Here is an 18,606-nt window from a genome sequence, read left to right on the forward strand (position 1 = left end):
TGAAATATAGAGATTTTTGGTTTGAGTGCCACAGTTACAATCATGTCCACATTATGACAACTCTATACCCTATCCTGCCCCTTATGGCAGGAACCCAGTCTTTTCCGAATAGCATAATCTATCCATAAGGACCCCAGCCTTGCTTGCTATAGCTTGTTGAACTTGTCCTTCTCCTAGCTGGCCTGCTAACATGGCAGACTCATGACTGAGAACTCAGGTGTACTCCATGAGATGAGAGTTATACAGTGGCTGGCCCTCTCACAGCCTCTCTTTATGGTTCAGTGTGCTCTAGTTCCAAAGTCACACCCTTGGCTAAAGTTCAGAGCAGTTCAGATGTCTGGTACAAGGCCATTAGCAACAGGAATTGCCATAGAGCTGAAGCTCTGGGTTTGCCAAAGTGAAAGAAATCTAAAAATCAAGTCAGCTGTAAGGCAAAGGCTTTTTCAATGCAGATGTTCATTCTTTAAGGAAGGATCCCTCCTAGTGTTATGTTCATGAAGGAGGCTCCACAACAAAAGGAATCTCTCTGAACCTTAACCACGACAACTTTCAAAGAGAGATTTTTCAGTTTGCTTGCATTCTGTTTCTTTCAAGACCCACAATCATAGGTCTCAGTAGATTCCAGGATAAACCATACATTGTACAGAAATTCAACCCTTCCTAAAATAATGTCAAGTACAACCGCCCACGGGGAGTGTCTTTTGCACTTGGCATGCCTGCTAACCTTCCCTGATGGCAAACCTGAATGGGCCCCATCCTGGGATTCAGGGTATTTCAATGCAATAATTCTTCTCAAGGGAGAAAGATCACGGTTCCACTATTCTTACAATGGCAAGTCTCTCTAGCTTTCAGGTAAATATTTGGCTACAAATACTCTTGAGAGAGAAACACTGACTAAGAACACTAACCACCGCCATGTAAAATCTGAGCTCTGGGAATGTCCAAGTATCCCAACATACTCTTTTTCAGAAAAATAAAAATGCAGGTGTCCATCATTTTACTGTGCTTTCACTATTGCACTTTGGAGATGTCGCAGTTTATACTAATTGACCGTTCATGGTAACCCTGCATTGAACAAGTCTCTCAACATCATTTTTCTAACAGACTGCACTAATTTTGTGTCTATGAGTCACACTTGGGTTATTCTCAGACTATTTCAGACTTTATTATTATATCTGTTAGAGCGATCCATGATCATTGATCTTTGATGTTACTATTGTAACTGGTGGTGGTGTGCCACCAACCTCTTTCATATAAAATGACAAACTAAATTGATGAAAATGTGTGGGTTTTTGACTACTCTAACTACAGTCATTTTCCTGTCTTCATCCCTCTCCTTGGACCTCCCTATTTCTGAATACACAACAATTTTGGAGTTAGGTCAATTCGTAACTTTGCAATAGCTTCTAATTGTTCAAGTGAAAGAGGTCACATCTCCCACTTCAAAAAAATTTTTTTTTCATTTGTTCTTATTAGTTATACAGGACAATAGGATGTATTTTGACATATTTTACATATATGGAGTATAACTTCTCATTCTTCTGGTTGTACATGATGTAGAATTACATTGGTCATGTAATCATATATGATACAGGATAGTAATGTCTGATTAATTCTACTATCTTTCCTATTCCCATTTTCCCTCCCTTCTCTTCATTTCCCTTTGTCTAATCCAAAGTACTTCTATTCTCTACCCCTGCCCATTGTGAGTTAGCATCCACATATCAGAGAAGACATTTGGCCTTTGTTTTGGGGGGGAATTGGCTTATTTCACCTAGCATTATATTCTCCAGTTCCAATCATATACTGGCAAATGCCATAAATTCATTCTTCTTTTTGGTTGAGTCATATTCCACAGTATATATAAACCACATTTTCTTTATCCATTCTTCTGTTGAAGGGTACCTAGGTTGGTTCCATAGCTTAGCTATTGTGAATTGAGCTTTTATAAACATTGATGTGACTGTGTCACTGTAGTATGCTGAGTTTGAGTCCTTTGGGTACAAACAGAGGAGTGAGATAACTGGTCTGAGGAACCCCCATACTGCTTTCCATAGTAGTTGCAGCAATTTGCAGTACCATCACAATGCATGATTGAACCTTTTCCCCCACATCCTCACCAACATTTATTGCGACTTGCATTTTTGATAACTGCCATTTTGATACCTCTCATTTTTGGTCAAAAGTGAGAAATCAAAAGCTTAGCAAGGAAGACATGTTGAAAGCCGACATAGGGTAAAAGCAGGGCCCCTTATACCAAATGGTCAAGTTTTGAACATGGAGAAGGAGTTGAAGGAAATGAAAAGTGCTACTTCACTTACCACGTACATAAGAATGTGAAATAGCCTTTTTGCTGATAGGGATAAAGTTTTAGTTGTCTGGCTAGATCAAACTAGCCACACCATTTCCTTAAACTAAGCTAATGCAAAAGGAAACTCACTCTTCAATTCTATGAAGGGTGAGAGAGTTAAGGAGATTTCAGAATGAAAGTGTGAATCTAGAACTAGGTGGTTCCTGAGATTTAAAAAAAGGAATCCATCTTCATAACATAAAATTGCAAGGTGAAACAACACATGTCAATGTAAATGTTCAGTGATTTATCCAGAAGTGCCAGTTCAGGTAACTGTTAAAAAAAATGCCTACACTAAACAACAGATTTTCAATGCAGATAGAACAGCCTAGGTTAAAAGAAGATGCCATCTAAGGACTGTCATAGATAGAAGTTGATTTCTGTCTTGAAAAAATTTAAAGGACAGGCTGACTCTTGTGTTAGGCATTAACTCAGACAGTGACTTGAAGTTGAAGCCAATGCTCATTTACTCTTCCAAAAATCCTAGAGCCTTTAAGAATTATACTAAATCTATTCTCTCTGTGTTCTGCAAATGGAATACCAAAGCCTGGATGGCAGCACATCTGTTTACAATATGGTTTACTGATACTTTAAGGCCACTGTTGATACCTACAGCTCAAAAAAAGATTTCTTTCAAATATTATTTCTCATTGACAACGATCAGGTCTCCAAGGAGATTGGATGGAGATGTAGAATGAGATTAATGTTCTTTTCTTGCCCACTAATATAATATCCATTCTGCAGTATATATATCAAGGAGTAATTTTGACTTTCATGTTTGACTCTCAAATCTTATTATGTAAGATATATATCTCATAAGGCTATATTACTTTGATGGCATTGGTGGAGTAAATTGGAAATCTTCTGGAAAGGATTTACTATTCTAGATGCCACTCAGTGTATTCATGATTCATAATAAGAAGTCAAAATATCAACATAAACAGGAGTTTGGAAGATGTTGATTCCAACCTTCATGCATGATGCTAAATGGCTTAAAATTTGAGGGAAGAAAGTAATTGCAGGTGTGGTACAAATAGCAAAAGAACTTGAATTAGCAGTGGAAGTTGAAGATATGATGGAATTGCCGCAATCTCATGATAAAACCTTAAGGAATGAGAGTTACCCTAGAATGAACAAAGAAATTAGTTGCCTGAGATGGAATCTATTCTGGGTGAAGATGCTATAAACAGGCTTGAAACCACACAAAGGATTTAGAATACTGTATCAACTTAGTGAATAAAGCTTCAGTAGGGTATGAGAAGATGGACTCTAATTTTAAAAGAAGTCCTAGTGTGGGGCTGGGGATGTGGCTCAAGCGGTAACGCGCACACCTGGCATGTGTGCAGCCCGGGTTCGATCCTCAGTACCACATACAAACAAAGATGTTGTGTCCGCTGAAAACTAAAAAATAAATATTAAAATTCTCTCTCTCTCTCTCTTAAAAAAAAAGTCCTAGGGTACATAAAATGCTATTAAGCAGCAGGACCTGCTACAGAGATTTTTTTTTAAATTTTTTTTTAGTTGTAGATGGACATAATTCCTTCCTTCCTTCCTTCTTTCTTTCTTTCTTTCTTTCTTTCTTTCTTTTGCTGAGGATCAAATCTAGTGCCTCACATGTGCAAGGCAAGCACTCTACCAGTAAGCTACAGCCTCAGCCCATACAGAGATCTTTTGAAAACTTCATTGAATTCTTATTTCAGAAATTCCCACAGCTACTCTGATCTTTGATAACCACCACCTTCATCAGTTAGCAACCATCAATATCAAGGAAACACCCTCCACCACCAAAAAGATCATCACTCACCAAAAGCTCAGATGATTAGTAGCATATTTAGTAATAAGTTAATCTTAATTAAGATATGTACATTATTTTTAGACACCATGCTATTGCACACTTAATAGACTACAGTACTGCATAAACATAATTTATATACACTTGGAAACTGAAAAATTTTGTGTAACTTGCTTAATTGTAGTGGTCTGGAAACAAACCCACAATATCTCTCAGGTACATATTTTCCACACATCCGTCTATATGACTTAAGGGTTACGGAAATCTGTTTCACCAGTAAAAAGACATATTTGGTGAAAGTGTATTTTATGAACTTTTAAAAATCTTGTTGAATGATGTATTGACTATCCATAATAGGAATAAGATTTTTTAAATTCAAATATGTATGAATATTCTTTTAAACATTTATAATTAATAATTAAGCTGTTCCAAACATTTTACATTCTTAAAATGGTATTCATAAAATTTAGAAAATTAAGTTTCATTGACTTTGTGTAAGAAACCAGAGAATGCAATACTCTACTTTTAAAGTTTGGAAAATTCCATTAAAACTCGAATCATTTTCATATTCTTAGGCAGTTAATTATTACATACAGAAATAAATTTAATATCTAGCTAATAAAAAATTTTGCAAAAGACATTCAAGCTAAGAAAAGTGTGTCGTTACTCATGATTTCATTCATTCATTTAGTATTCGTAGAGTGTCAGCTGTTGCTGTGCACTGATCTGACTGCTGGTACCCAACCTTGAGTAAGACACATGCAAATGTTTATACTGGGATTCACAGACTCAGGGCTTACACTTGTCCCCATTGATTTATAAAGAACTTACAGTCTGCATTATGCAAATTTGAAACTAATCCTATTAATTCAACAGTTTTGTATGTTTTTTTTTCTTTTTATTTCCATCAACACTATTCAAGTTATATTTGACAAGGGCACAATAACCAAATAGGAAAATAATGAGAGATAATTTAAGGTATTTTGAATCTGATTTCAGGATCCAAACCATCAGTTTAAGGAGTTTATATTTTTATCCTCTAAAAGAAGAAGAAATTTCACTTAGGTGGCCTCAGCAAATAGCATATCTATAATGGCAAAGAGTAGATGTCAGCTGGGGTCAAGGAAGTTTTTAGAAGTGTACAGCATACAAAATGAATGATGCCCAGGCCCTTGCCTGGGTGAAAATGGAAGAGGTTAGCAGAAATATGATATGATATGATACGAAAGATCTGACTGCCTCCATCTTCATTCCGTTAGTTCCCCTATTTAGCTCTACAAGAGAAGGGACTGACCTTTAAAGGTTCCAATTCCTTTTCCAGGCTCCTTCTCTGGAGTTCTAACTAGGTTAAGTCAACCGAAGGCTAAACTTCTTCCCTCTTTCACTGGTGTCTCCAACAGGAGCTGCTTGTCTTCTGTGGCTCCAGCCTACACTGAACAAGGCTGCCAGCTCCTGCCTGGGAACCCTGCTCTACACTGCAGTAACTGCCTTTTCTTTGGTTCCTCTGGTCTAAGGGTGAAAACAACTTCCTGAGCCTAATCCCTAGTTTCCCTCATTTCTTTTTCCCTGTTAGCTCTTCAGCCTCTTCCATTAGCTATATTACATCACTGGAATTTTGTTTTAGACTCTGAATGATATTTTGTTTGCTGACTGGACTCTGACACATATATGCAATGCATTCAGCAATCCTAGACTTATATTAGAAATTTACACTAATAAACTTGTACTAGTAATGACCTTAACTTATCCACTTAAGGTCACAGTTCCATTTTGCCCAAAGTAGCTCAATGGATTTTTCTATGGTTAGTACATCAAATTTTCTTGATTGAAGCTCCTTTGGCCAAGTAACAGAAATTCCTTCTTATTAGCTTCACCTATAAAATGCATAGGTAGAAAGGTAGAGTGAGCTAATCGAAAAACCCAAAGGTAGGAAATACAAAAAAAAACTTGTGATTGTGACATCATGTATTAGCTAGGTGGCTTAAAACAACCATTTATTGTCTCAGTTCTGAATGCTACAAGTCTGAATCAAGGTGCCAGCAGGGCCATGCTTCTTCTGGAGCTTTGAAGGAGAATCTATTCCATTGCTCTCCTCAAAGCTTTTGGCAATCCTTGGAATTCCTGTCCTTGTAGGCACAGGACTCTAACCCTTCTCAGTAGTTTCCTGGTATTCTGTGATCTCAATGCCCTAATTTCCCTCTTCTTATAAAGATACCAGTTGTTGGGGTCAGGGAGAGCCCACCTTAATCCAGTATGACCTCAGTTTAATATATTGACACTATAGAGATCCAAGTAAGGTCCAATTCTGATTTTCAGTTGGATATGAATTTGGGGGGGTGACACTCTTCAATTCAGTACACATTAGAAAAAAAGGGTGCATTTGCATTGTCATAAATTCCAGTAATTGAAGTAAACTGGGAGACTCTTTTCCATGTAATTTGATGGTGAAAACAATCCTAAAGAAGTATACTCAGGGGGCTGGGGATGTAGCTCAAGCGGTAGTGCGCTCGCCTGGCATGTGTAAGGCCCGGGTTCGATCCTCAGCACCACATACAAATAAAGATGTGTCCGCCGAAAACTAAAAAATAAACATTAAAAAAATTCTCTCTCTCTCTCTCTCTCTTAAAAAAAAGAAGTATACTCAGTCAGTCATTTAACAGTCGGTTATTGAATATTCCAATAGTGTATCATGTACTGAGTATACAAAATACTTATTGGGTATCAAATATGATCATGTGTATCAAATGAAACTTCCAGACAACAAGTGCGTTTATTTTGTATATAATATCCATCTCATACTTACCTGCTGAGAAGCTTGTGGTTAAAAACATTAAATGGAATTTAAAATTTTTGATCATCTGAATAGTAAGTTTCTTATATCAAATAGCCATTATATGATGTTTAATATAATAAATACATCTGAAATGAGTAACAAACAGAATAATCTTATTTTTTTCTGAAGAGTCTCTGTTTTCATTTGAAAATAATTATTTATTTTAAAAGTTGCTTTTAGTTTTTAAAGATGGATTAGATAACTCTACTAAATGTCAACCACCTTGTTTAGTCTCTTAAACCCTGAATGATCTTTCATCTTTAAGTTATTGTTTTTAAAGATTAAGAAAATATTTTAGGTAATGTAGTACTAAATTTCATATTAATACTTAAAATTAACTTAAGACATTATAATTGTGCAGCTTGTGCTTTTTGTTGTTGTTGTTCAAATTGTTCTTTTAACAAAAGTATGCTAATTTATAATTACAAATATTTATGATATCATCAGTCATTCCTCACATGATAATAGTTATAAAAGGTAAAATGGTAAATTTTACTTTTCTTTCCTTAATCTCTAGTATTTTATTTACCACTTCCTATATAAATATTCCAATAATTAGGTTGAAAAATTACTGATTACCCTGAACATGTATATAGGGATCTTTAGGTGTATCTTTTTAACTAGAAAGAAACACTAATTTTACTGGTGTTTTGGGAAAACTCAGTGACTACAAGGACAGAAGATTTGGACTCAAGACAGATACACAGGGCTGAAGGCCACGTGGTGAGAGAGGGAAAGATTGGAGGGATCCATCTATAAGCCAAGGAATGCTTATGAAAGACAGAATCCCAGAAAAGACCAGGAAAGACTGTTCCCTAGTGCCTTTGGTAGGAGCGTGATCCTGCCAATACCTTGACTTGGACTTCCAGCCTCCAGAACAGTGGAAGAACAAATTTCTATTGTTTTAAGAAACCCAATTTACTGCAGCACTAGCAAAGTAATCCACTCCTAGGTATATGCATAGGAAGAATAGTAAAACAATATCCATGTAAAGACTTGTCCACAACTGTGAATAGCAACTTTGTTTGTAATACTCCCAAACTGGAAACATACAAATGTTTACTAACTGTTGAATGGATAAACAAATTGTGGTAAAACATATATTGGGATACTACTAAGAACAATGGGTGATTTATTAAGACATATAATAATGAAGAATCTTAAAAATAATTATGCTGTATGAAAAAAGCAAGAAATTAAAATGTGCACGTATATGGTTCCATTAATGTAAAATTCTAGACAACTCCAAACAATCTATCATGATATAAAGAAGATTGGTGATAGCCTTAGGATACATGGGGAGGGTTCAGAGGGATAGAAGGAAACACAAAGGGACATGAACAAATTTTTGTGGGTGATGGAAAAAGTTCATTATCTTGATTTGTGGTGATGGTTTCATGGCTGTATACATATGTCAGAGCTCATTAAGTTATACACTTTACAATGTACTGTTTATTGTATGTCAATTATACTTCAATAAAGCTGAGAAAAATTGAATTCACTGGGATGAATGCCATTCCAAAGAAAAACCCTGAGATATTTTAGGGATGTGCTGGGATGGTACTTAATCCAGGCTAATGCTTGGAGGCATAAAAATGCGACCTGGAGGAGACACCAGGCTTGCATTGAAGGAGGAATAAACCTATCTGGAAAGTGGGAGTACGTCTAGGTACGAAGATACAAAATGTACAAAGACCCAGAGGCAAATAATGTGGGAGCCTTCCACAGTCTGAAGTCCTTCACAAAGCTGAAGAAAAGCAGGTAAAGAGAGAGGTGGAGGAGTCAACTAGGAAAGCAGGAAGGATAGATGAGACCCAGATTCCATTTTAATGAGTTAAATTTTCTCTAGAGAGTTGTGTGGAGCTTTTGAGTACTTTTAAATATGACATGCTGTGTGCTACTTCTTTGAAACATTTTTTTATAGGTAAGATAAGCATTTCTGAGAGAAAATATTCAAAAAATTATGTCATCAATTAGAATTCAATTTTATTTATGCTTAACACAGTTTTTTTGAAATTATATTTTTTAGAGTACATTACACTGCAGATGTGGAGTTATCCTTTCAGCGATTACAAACAGTAGCTGGCATCACATTAATACACCCCCCCACACACATATTTAAATTTAGAATACTCTTGTTGTCTAGTTTTTATTTTATGTTAAAAATATTGTTTTAAATCCTTTAAATCTTAAATGCCTGTTCCAAAATTTGAAACCTCATACCTCTGAAGCTACAACAGAAAAACAAAAACAAAAACAAAAAACACTAGAATAGTACAAAAGAATAATGTTTTTTATAAATTTATTATAGTCATACTTCCATTAATTTTCCCTGTACTTGTCTCATCATATGATGTTTAATGCTAATACCTATTATATATTCTTTCTTAGTTTCACCAAATATGTTAAAAAAAAAGCTGCATCTAGAGGATTTGAGTGCCATTTCTACTCATAAAAGTCGTATTGTACATATACATGCAACTTGTTCTCATTTAGCAATCCATCATGGACGTTGTTCTGTTCATTTCTACTTTAATGTGAAAAATACAAAATATGCACCTCCTATTTTACATGAAAATTATATATATAGAGTCCTGACTTTTAAAATGCCTAAACCTTAAACTTCCATCCAGATTTGGCACTTCTCAATTGTATGCAATACCAGACAACTCTATCTGGGAAAGTCCTAAGTAAATTTCTATCTTGGATATTCTGAGTAGAGTGTGCCTTCCATCTTACACAGATTGTATTGCAAATGGTGAATTTTTACAAATTTATTGGTGAGATTATTATTGTTGTTTTCCCTCTAATTCTTGGCTCTTCCCGACGATTCTTTCTAAAATTTAAAGAAGAAAACTCCTTCAGTTGATATTTTTGTAAGCTGCAGAGCCTGAATTTTCTCTGTTGAGGCTGAGTTCCCTGTGAAATGAAACAAAGGAGGAATTTCATACAGAAGCCTTACTGGGACACTATGTTAAGGTGTAAATGTGCAATTAAGTCTTGAGAGTCTAGAAGTTCTATAGTATTTGCTACAAAAACCAATTGCAGAAAAATAAATTTGATGATTTATTTTTGTCTTTAGCCAATCAAGTCAGATTGGTCTGAGGGAAAACAAATGGCTATTTAGGTTTTGGCCACAAATATAAATGATGAAAGAGCACATGCATGTTTGCATATATATGTGTGTTACAATCTATCATCTTAAATGTCCTTCATAAAATAGGTGTGACAACCAAGCCTGGCCAGACTTACAGAACCATTTTCTATCCTTCAAAATCAAACTGTCAGAGCCAAGAGTAATGGTAATGGAATACCTCCACTCAATTGGAATAAAAGAAATCCACACAATGGCAGATCCTTTATTTTATGAGACATTTTTTACTTTGAGATTCTTTTCTTTATGAATCTCATAAGTAAAAGAAATAGTTTCCTACTAAGAGAAGAATGGGTCATACTTCTTGACCACAGTAGAATAGGAATTTGGGTTAGATAAGCTTCTAGAATTCCAAGGAACATTGAAGCACTTCTGGTAACTTAAATAATAGAAATTATAAGGGTATATGCTGAAATATGAAATTTAAATATCATAACCATGATTAGAGGTCACAGAACCCAAGAAAATTTCAACAATCAGGCCTCTTGAGAAAAGTAACAATAGAATCGTTTATATAATGTAGCCAGGCCTACGAAAAGGAAAATGGGAAAGGATTCGGCTCATGATTTATTACAGTTTTAATATGGCATCTTGAAATACCTTCAAGACCAGGAGTTGATTTATACCTCTGTGGTATTCTGCCATGTTGGTAACTGAATTGTCTTTCGGTCTCCCGTTTTGAATTTTTATTTTTTTTAATATCTATGTTTCTGTTCTACTTTCAGGATGAATATGATGAGTCTTCCCATCTGATGCTGGGTCTCCATTTTTAATCCCCAGGGTTGGTCAGGTGATTGCCACAATTGTTGTTTAAGCACAGTCTTGATTCATAGCTTTGTGTATTAGTATGCATTTTACATTCTGTTGTGTCAGGTGGCCACATATTCTAAACAGCTAAGGTCAGTGTTTCGATAACATGATTCAGATATGCTCACATGTGCTAACAGAACTATCTGGAGATGTTTCATCAGCAAAGGCATACAGTCAGAGCAATTTCAGTTAACAAAATGTCTAGTGTGATATGTATACAGAAATGCTTGATTACATTTATATATGGGAAATGAAATTTTCTTACAGAAGAGTTATCACAAAAAGACATATCAAATAACACACACACATACGTACTGTCATTCACAATGAGATACCTTTGGGATTTATAGTTATTCACCACCTTCAATTGTATTGATTTTGAAATAAGAGAACTACAAGGAATGGATATTATAGGAAAATAATCTGTGTATTATTGAATGGAATTATTAAGAAATTTTAATGAGAATAGAGCAGTTATTAGCAATGACATATTCTCAGAGGAAAGCTAGATATATTGCCAAGATAATGAATTCTAGTTTGGACTTGAGAAAAAATTTAGTTTTAAGAACGAGCATTAACAAAGACAAATAATACATAAATCAGTAACAAAGAAGGTTCTTAGGAAAATGTAAAAAGTTTAGAAAATAATTATCTGCAGCACATTTTTTTTAGTTATGTGAGCTTCTTTAGGAAGTTCCTAAAACCAACTTTTAAGAAAACTTTTTTTGTACTTAATCAATGAAACCACAGCAAATAAAATGTTTATATTGATGTGGAACTATATTTTACAGAGTTGTTTCATTTGATCATCATGAAAATACTGAGAGGAAAGAAAGGCAAAGCAAAGAGATCATGTTTTCATCTCTACGTTATTCTAGGCAGTAAGAAAGTGTTCACCAAATGTTCAGTTAATTAATGATAAATAAAGGAGGGTAGAAGAAGGGGAGAGAATTCAATAAAGTTCTGTGAATGATGAAATGAGAAATGAGGTTTATGTTTTAAAATGTGTATTTTCTCTTCTCCCTATTGTTGAAAACTAATAATAGTCTATAATTAAAATTCATAATGGACTGCAAATTAGAATTTAAGCTAATTAATATATTTAATATAAGAAAACCAGAGATATTTTACATAAATTATTTTATGGACATGATATTTACACTTATCTAAATGATATATTTGAATTGAAATTCCTTATAAGTGATAAAATATCATGTAAAGTAAAATAAGAGATACAGACACTAAATGCATTTCTTTCTATGTCAAATCCATTCTATATTACATGAGCCTCCAATTCTGACAGTAGTTCTATTATGGAAATAATTATGTCATTATAGGATGACCTCAGTGTAAGAAAACAGTGTGGGTTTAAAAAGTAATTGCCATGTATAACTATAGTTCTCTAATAAAAGCATTTTAAAATCCCTAGGTGATTTGTCTGTAAGTGAGGCAGATCCCAAATCACCATATACCACAATCCCCATACCAGAATCACTCTAGAAACTGGATAATAAGAATATTATTGAGCCCTACCATAAGTCTAATAATCCAGAATCTCTGCAGGGGGATGAAGGGTATTAACAAATGATCCAGGGGTCTTTGTATTCACTGCATTTGAGACATTGATTTTGTACCACCTGCTTTACCTGCCTCAAATGAGGATTTTAACATATTTACTGTTAGCCATTTATAGGACAAAAATCAGTGAGGCTAGAGTGAATTTTACATTGTCTCTTGGACACATGTACTTATATGCTACCACAGAAGTCACTTTAACTTTACCAAACCAGTGTTACCAACCTGACCAATGTATTTTAAACAAACAAAAATGCACCCTAACACTGTCAAGTAGGAATTTCTCAACATTTAATAGTCTATTTTTTGGAGAGACTAATTTTAGAAGATCCAGCTTCTGTATTTTTATAATATCTAAAGCATATTTTTAATATATAGGACATTTTAATAGTGTGTTTTTCACTGAATTATTTATTAAGATTAGATCAGAGAAAAGTAAACATCAATATTGTTGACTTAAAACCAAAGCAAGTCACATTTATGTATACTATAATATAGATATTAAAAAGCAACTTAGAAAATAGTATATATTTTTTTGAATTGTGTAAAAATAAATGATGTATTTTCAGGAAATGCTATTATTGCTACATGGTATAATTGTGAGTGCATACAACTTTAAGCATTATATTTGGATTTATTGAATTTTCCACAAAGCATGCTTTTGAAATAAAATAATAAGTGCTGTATTTAAAAGCTCAATTGTATACATTAATAACAAAAGTCCAATTGATGAATTTTATATTCTTATATGCTTAATCAATATTTATTGAGAACATATTGAGTTGCAGTATTTATGCTTGGTTCTTGGATGGGGTAGTGAGCAAGACAGCCATAACTGCATGGCTTACTGTCTACAAGGAGGAGATGGGCAATTAAGATTTAGCCTGTTAGGTGACATAAGGGAAGATATCCAGGAAGGAATAAAACAAAAACTCTGAGCCCAGAGAGAAGCAATTAGAGGATACTTCTGGAAAGTAGAGTCACCTTAACTGAAAACTAAATGTTAGTTGCTGATAGCCAAGTAAAATGATGATAGCCAACTGGATGGAAGGAATCAACCTAATGCTTTAGGAACCTATACGCAGTTTAACATGGCTAGTACTTACAGCAAATGTGTGTGTCTATGTGTGTGTGAGAGTGACTGTTGCGTGTACAGAAGGATATGAGGTTAGATGTGAGGCTTGGTAATGTAATCAATCAGTGACTGAATAATGAGGGACCTTGCAAATCATGCTCATATATTTGGATTCTGTTCTAAGTACAATAGAAATAGGACATAATTATTTAAAATAATGTGATCCGATTTTTGTTTTAAAAGCTAAGTACAACTATGATATAAATATATGCTGAAGGAAACCAGACAGGAGTTAATGAGACTAATTAGGAAACGGTTACAGTATCCAGGTGAGTGGCAATGGTGATTGACACTAAGGTAGTACTGACAAAAATGAAGAAAGAGTACGGTAAGACTTGTTAATAATTGGATTTGAGGATAAACAAAAACAAACATTACACATTTAATTCTGGCTTTGTGAATTGAATAGACGCTAATGTTATGTTCAGAGGTAAAGAACATAGAAGAAAGAGTCGTTTGGTGGTTGGAAAATGAGGAAAAGGTAAAAAGTTCAGCTTGGAACATTTTAAGCTTGAGGTGTCTATAAGATATCCAAGTGGAAAAGTCCAGAGGGCATTTGGACCAATTTGCTGCTTTGGATAAAAGCATTGATGTGGGAGGCAGTACATCACAAGCTGATAGAAGCTACATACACTGATTTAATCTTCTCTAAAGTACATAGAGTGAAAGAAAGCCTAAGACATAACTGTGATGCCTAATGCACACTAGAAGAGCCTTTAAAGGAAACAGGGACAGCAACCCATAAGGAAGAAATAAGTGAGACAAGCCCGCTGATGTAAAATGAACTCATGGAGAATCCATATGGCTCAATTGTTGAAGAGTCCAACATGGTGAATAAAAAAAGAAAAATACCAGTTTTGCAGAAACTGTCATTGCTTATGTTAATGAAAGCAATTTTTAGTCATATGATAAGAATAGAAGCTAATTTTTCAAGGACAAGGAATGAGTAGGAAGTGAGGATGTGAAAACAGTTAAACTACCATTTCAAAAGATATGACTATGAAGGAAAAGCCAAATATAATGCATTTATTTACATGTGTGTGTGAATGACCTTTTAACATGGGAGGTTCTTCAGGTGCTGGAAGGCTGGGGAAGTCATCCAAACATAGAAAGTTTTAAAATATAGAAATGAAAGTGAAGAGCAAACTTGGAAATTATTTAACTGGAATATTGAAAAATCAATTGAAAGATTGAAATCAATGTTTGTAAAAGAAATTCTTTATTCAAAAATATATAACATGAGGCTAAATTGAGAGTCACAGTTTGTACCTTAAAAAAGCAGGAAACAACTCTGCTGTCAGAATTAATACATATAGGTCAGTCGATCCAACATGGCGGCGGGCGCAGAGAGATCAAGTCTCTGACCTCTCCAGCTGCGCGGGCATAGGGAGTCGTAAACTGTCTAAATGCTGTTTGCTCAGGATCACTAGGCAATGCTGAGCTGACATGGATCTGGGGCCAACAGTTTGGGCCTCTCAGAACACACACCGAGCCCGGATTGGCTGCATTCAAGCTCCGGTTCACCTGCTTCTCATGACTCAGCACTAACGATCCCTCTGAAATAACTGGTCGGCTCTTCTAAACTTACAGAGGTAAAAGCCAACCGAGCCTTCATAGGCAGTGGCCACAGGATTGAAACGGGGATTGGGAGAGACAGTCAGGACCCACCCTTTGCATTGGTTACCTGGCAAAGGGAACGAACGGTCACCATTTGCATGGGCTACCGTCATGGCAGAGAACTCACATCACGGGTGGAGGAGATAACTTCATTGAAACCAGTGGCGACAGTGACTTCTTCCCTTCCCTTCTAATATCTTTCTTCCCAAGCATCAAATAAATTTATAAGAGTAAACAGTAACTCAGCAGTCAAACAGAACAAGAAGTAACATGAGCAGGATAAAAAAGCAAGGAAGAAAAGCAGTACAAACAATGAAGGACAGCCTAAATATTCAGGAGGACCTAGAGTCACCAGAAAAATGGTCTTATAAAGAACTCAAGGAATACCTTAGACAGATGGAATGGAACTTTAAAGAGGATACGAGACAGCAAATCCAAACAGTGAAAGAACACATTGAAAATGAATTACATAAACAGATAAAAGAAGAAGTTAAGCATCTTTATCAGGAGATAGAGATTATAAAAAAAAACAAACAATAATTCTAGAAATGAAGGAAACAATAAACCAAATTAAAAACTCCATTGAGAGTATCACTAACAGAGTGGAGCAAGTAGAAGCCAGAATGTCAGATAATGAAGACAAAATATATCTTCTTGAAAAGAGTCTAGCCAACTCAGAAAGGCTGGTAAAAAATCATGAGAAAAACATCCAAGAGACATGGGATAACATAAAAAAACCAAACTTACGAGTCATCGGGATAGAGGAAGGTACAGAGATTCAAACCAAAGGAATGAGTAACCTGCTGAATGAAATAATTACAGAAAAGTTTCCAGAAATAAAAAAGGAAACGGATATACAAATTGTAGATGCATACAGGACACCGAGCACACAAAATCACAGTAGACAAGCACCAAGACACATTGTTATGAAGATAGCCAATATATACAACAAAGAGAAAATATATTAAAAGCTACAAGAGAAAGGAGGCAGATTACATTCAGGGGTAAACCAATAAAGTTAACAACGGATTTTTCATCACAGACGCTGAAAGCGAGAAGATCCTGGAACAATGTATTTCAAACACTGAAAGACAATGGATGCCAACCAAGAATTCTGTATCCAGCAAAATTAAGCTTCAGGTATGACAAAAAAATAAAAATCTTTCATGATAAACAAAAGCTAAAAGAATTTGAAGCCAGAAAACCAGCATTGCAAAGCATCTTGAGCAAAACACTACACAAGGAAGAAATGGAAAAACAATAACCAAAACCATCAGTGGGAAGTGCCTCAGTAATGACAGAGGGCGGGGGGGGGGGGAAGCTAATCATGGAGAAACAAACTAAATTTTTAAAAAAAGATAAATAATCAAACATGGCTGGCAGTACAAACCATATATCAATAGTAACTCTAAATGTTAATGGCTTAAACTCTCCAATAAAGCGACATAGGCTGGTAACATGAATTAAAAAAACAAATCCAACAATATTTTGCCTCCAGGAGACACATCTGATTGGAAAAGACATACACAGGCTGAAAGTGAAAGGTTGGGAAAAAATATACCACGCACATGGTCCTCGTAAGGAAGCAGGGGTGGCCATCCTCATATTGAATAAAATCAACTTCAAGACTAAGTTAATCAAAATGGATAAGGAAGGACATTATATACTGTTAAAAGGAACAATTCACCAACAAGACATAACAATTATCAATACTTATGCACCAAATAATGGTGCTGTGACTTTCATAAAACAAAGTCTCCTCAAGTTCAAGAATCAAATAGACCACAACACAATAATTATGGGTGACTTCAACACACTTCTCTCACCATTGGACAGATCCTCCAAACAAAAGTTGAATAAAGAAAGTATAGAACTCAATAACACAATCAATAACCTAGACTTAACTGACATATATAGAATATATCAACCATCATCAAGTGGATATACTTTTTTCTCAGCAGCACATGGATCCTTCTCAAAAAATAGACCATATATTATGCCATAGGACAACCCTCGGTAAATATAAAGGGGTGGAGATAATACCATGCATTTTATCTGATCATAATGGAATGAAACTGGAAATCAATGATAAAAGAAGGAAGAAAAAATCCTACATCACATGGAAAATGAACAATATGTTACTGAATGATCAATGGGTTACAGAAGACATAAAGGAGGAAATCAAAAAAATCTTAGAGATAAATGAAAATACAGACACAACATATCAGAATCTATGGGACACAATGAAAGCAGTTTTAAGAGGGAAATTCATCACCTGGAGGTCATTCCTCAAAAAAAGGAAAAACCAACAAATAAATGAGCTCACACTTCATCTCAAAGCCCTAGAAAAGGAAGATCAAAACAATACCAAATGTAGCAGAAGGCAAGAAATAATTAAAATAAGAGCGGAAATCAATGAAATTGAAACAAAAGAAACTATGGAAAAAATTAACAAAACTAAAAGTTGGTCCTTCGAAAAAATAAATAAGATCCATAGACCCTTAGCCATGCTAATGAAGAGAAGAAGAGAGAGAACTCAAATTACTAACATACGGGATGAAAAAGACAATATCACAACAGATGATACAGAAATACAGAAGACAATTAGAAATTATTTTGAAAACCTATATTCCAATAAAATAGAAGATAGTGAAGACATGGATAAATTTCTAAAGTCATATGATTTGCCCAGACTGAGTCAGGAGGATACACACAATTTAAACAGACCAATTCCAATGGATGAAATAGAAGAAGCAATCAAAATACTACCAACCAAGAAAAGCCCAGGAATGGATGGGTATACAGCGGAGTTTTACAAAACCTTTAAAGAAGAATTAATACCAATACTTTTCAAGTTATTTCAGGAAATAGAAAAAGAGGGAGCTCTGCCAAATTCATTCTATGAGGCCAACATCACCCTGATTCCAAAACCAGAAAAAGACACCTCAAAGAAAGAAAACTACAGACCAATATCTCTGATGAACCTAGATGCAAAAATCCTCAATAAAATTCTGGCGAATCGGATACAATGGCACATCAAAAAAATTGTGCACCATGATCAAGTAGGATTCATCCCTGGGATGCAAGGATGGTTCAATATACAGAAATCAATAAATGTTATTCACCACATCAATAGACTTAAAGATAAGAACCATATGATCATATCGATAGAGAAAAAGCATTCAACAAAGTAAAGCATCACTTTATATTCAAAACATTAGAAAAACTAGGGATAACAGGAATTTTCCTCGACATTGTAAAAGCTATCTATGCTAAGCCTCAGGCTACCATCATTCTGAATGGAGAAAAATTGAAGGCATTCCCTCTAAAATCTGGAACA

General features: G+C 34.9%; 1 long non-coding RNA gene across 9 annotated transcripts in view; it reads right to left on the reverse strand.

The window, feature by feature from the left end:
- LOC144368182 (uncharacterized) overlaps nt 1-18,606 on the reverse strand; it is a 275,404-nt gene that overhangs the window by 24,926 nt on the left and 231,872 nt on the right. For 7 of the 9 annotated variants that reach the window (XR_013427962.1, XR_013427960.1, XR_013427964.1 and 4 more), the window contains one exon: nt 8,937-9,894. The exons of the other annotated variants lie outside the window; for them this stretch is intronic. This is a non-coding gene — a long non-coding RNA (uncharacterized LOC144368182). Of the gene's footprint in view, nt 1-8,936; nt 9,895-18,606 lie in introns of those variants that run through there. 9 annotated transcript variants of the gene reach the window in all.

The sequence above is a fragment of the Ictidomys tridecemlineatus genome, chromosome 11 (assembly GCF_052094955.1).
Source record: "Ictidomys tridecemlineatus isolate mIctTri1 chromosome 11, mIctTri1.hap1, whole genome shotgun sequence".
In the NCBI taxonomy this organism is placed as follows: domain Eukaryota; kingdom Metazoa; phylum Chordata; class Mammalia; order Rodentia; family Sciuridae; genus Ictidomys; species Ictidomys tridecemlineatus.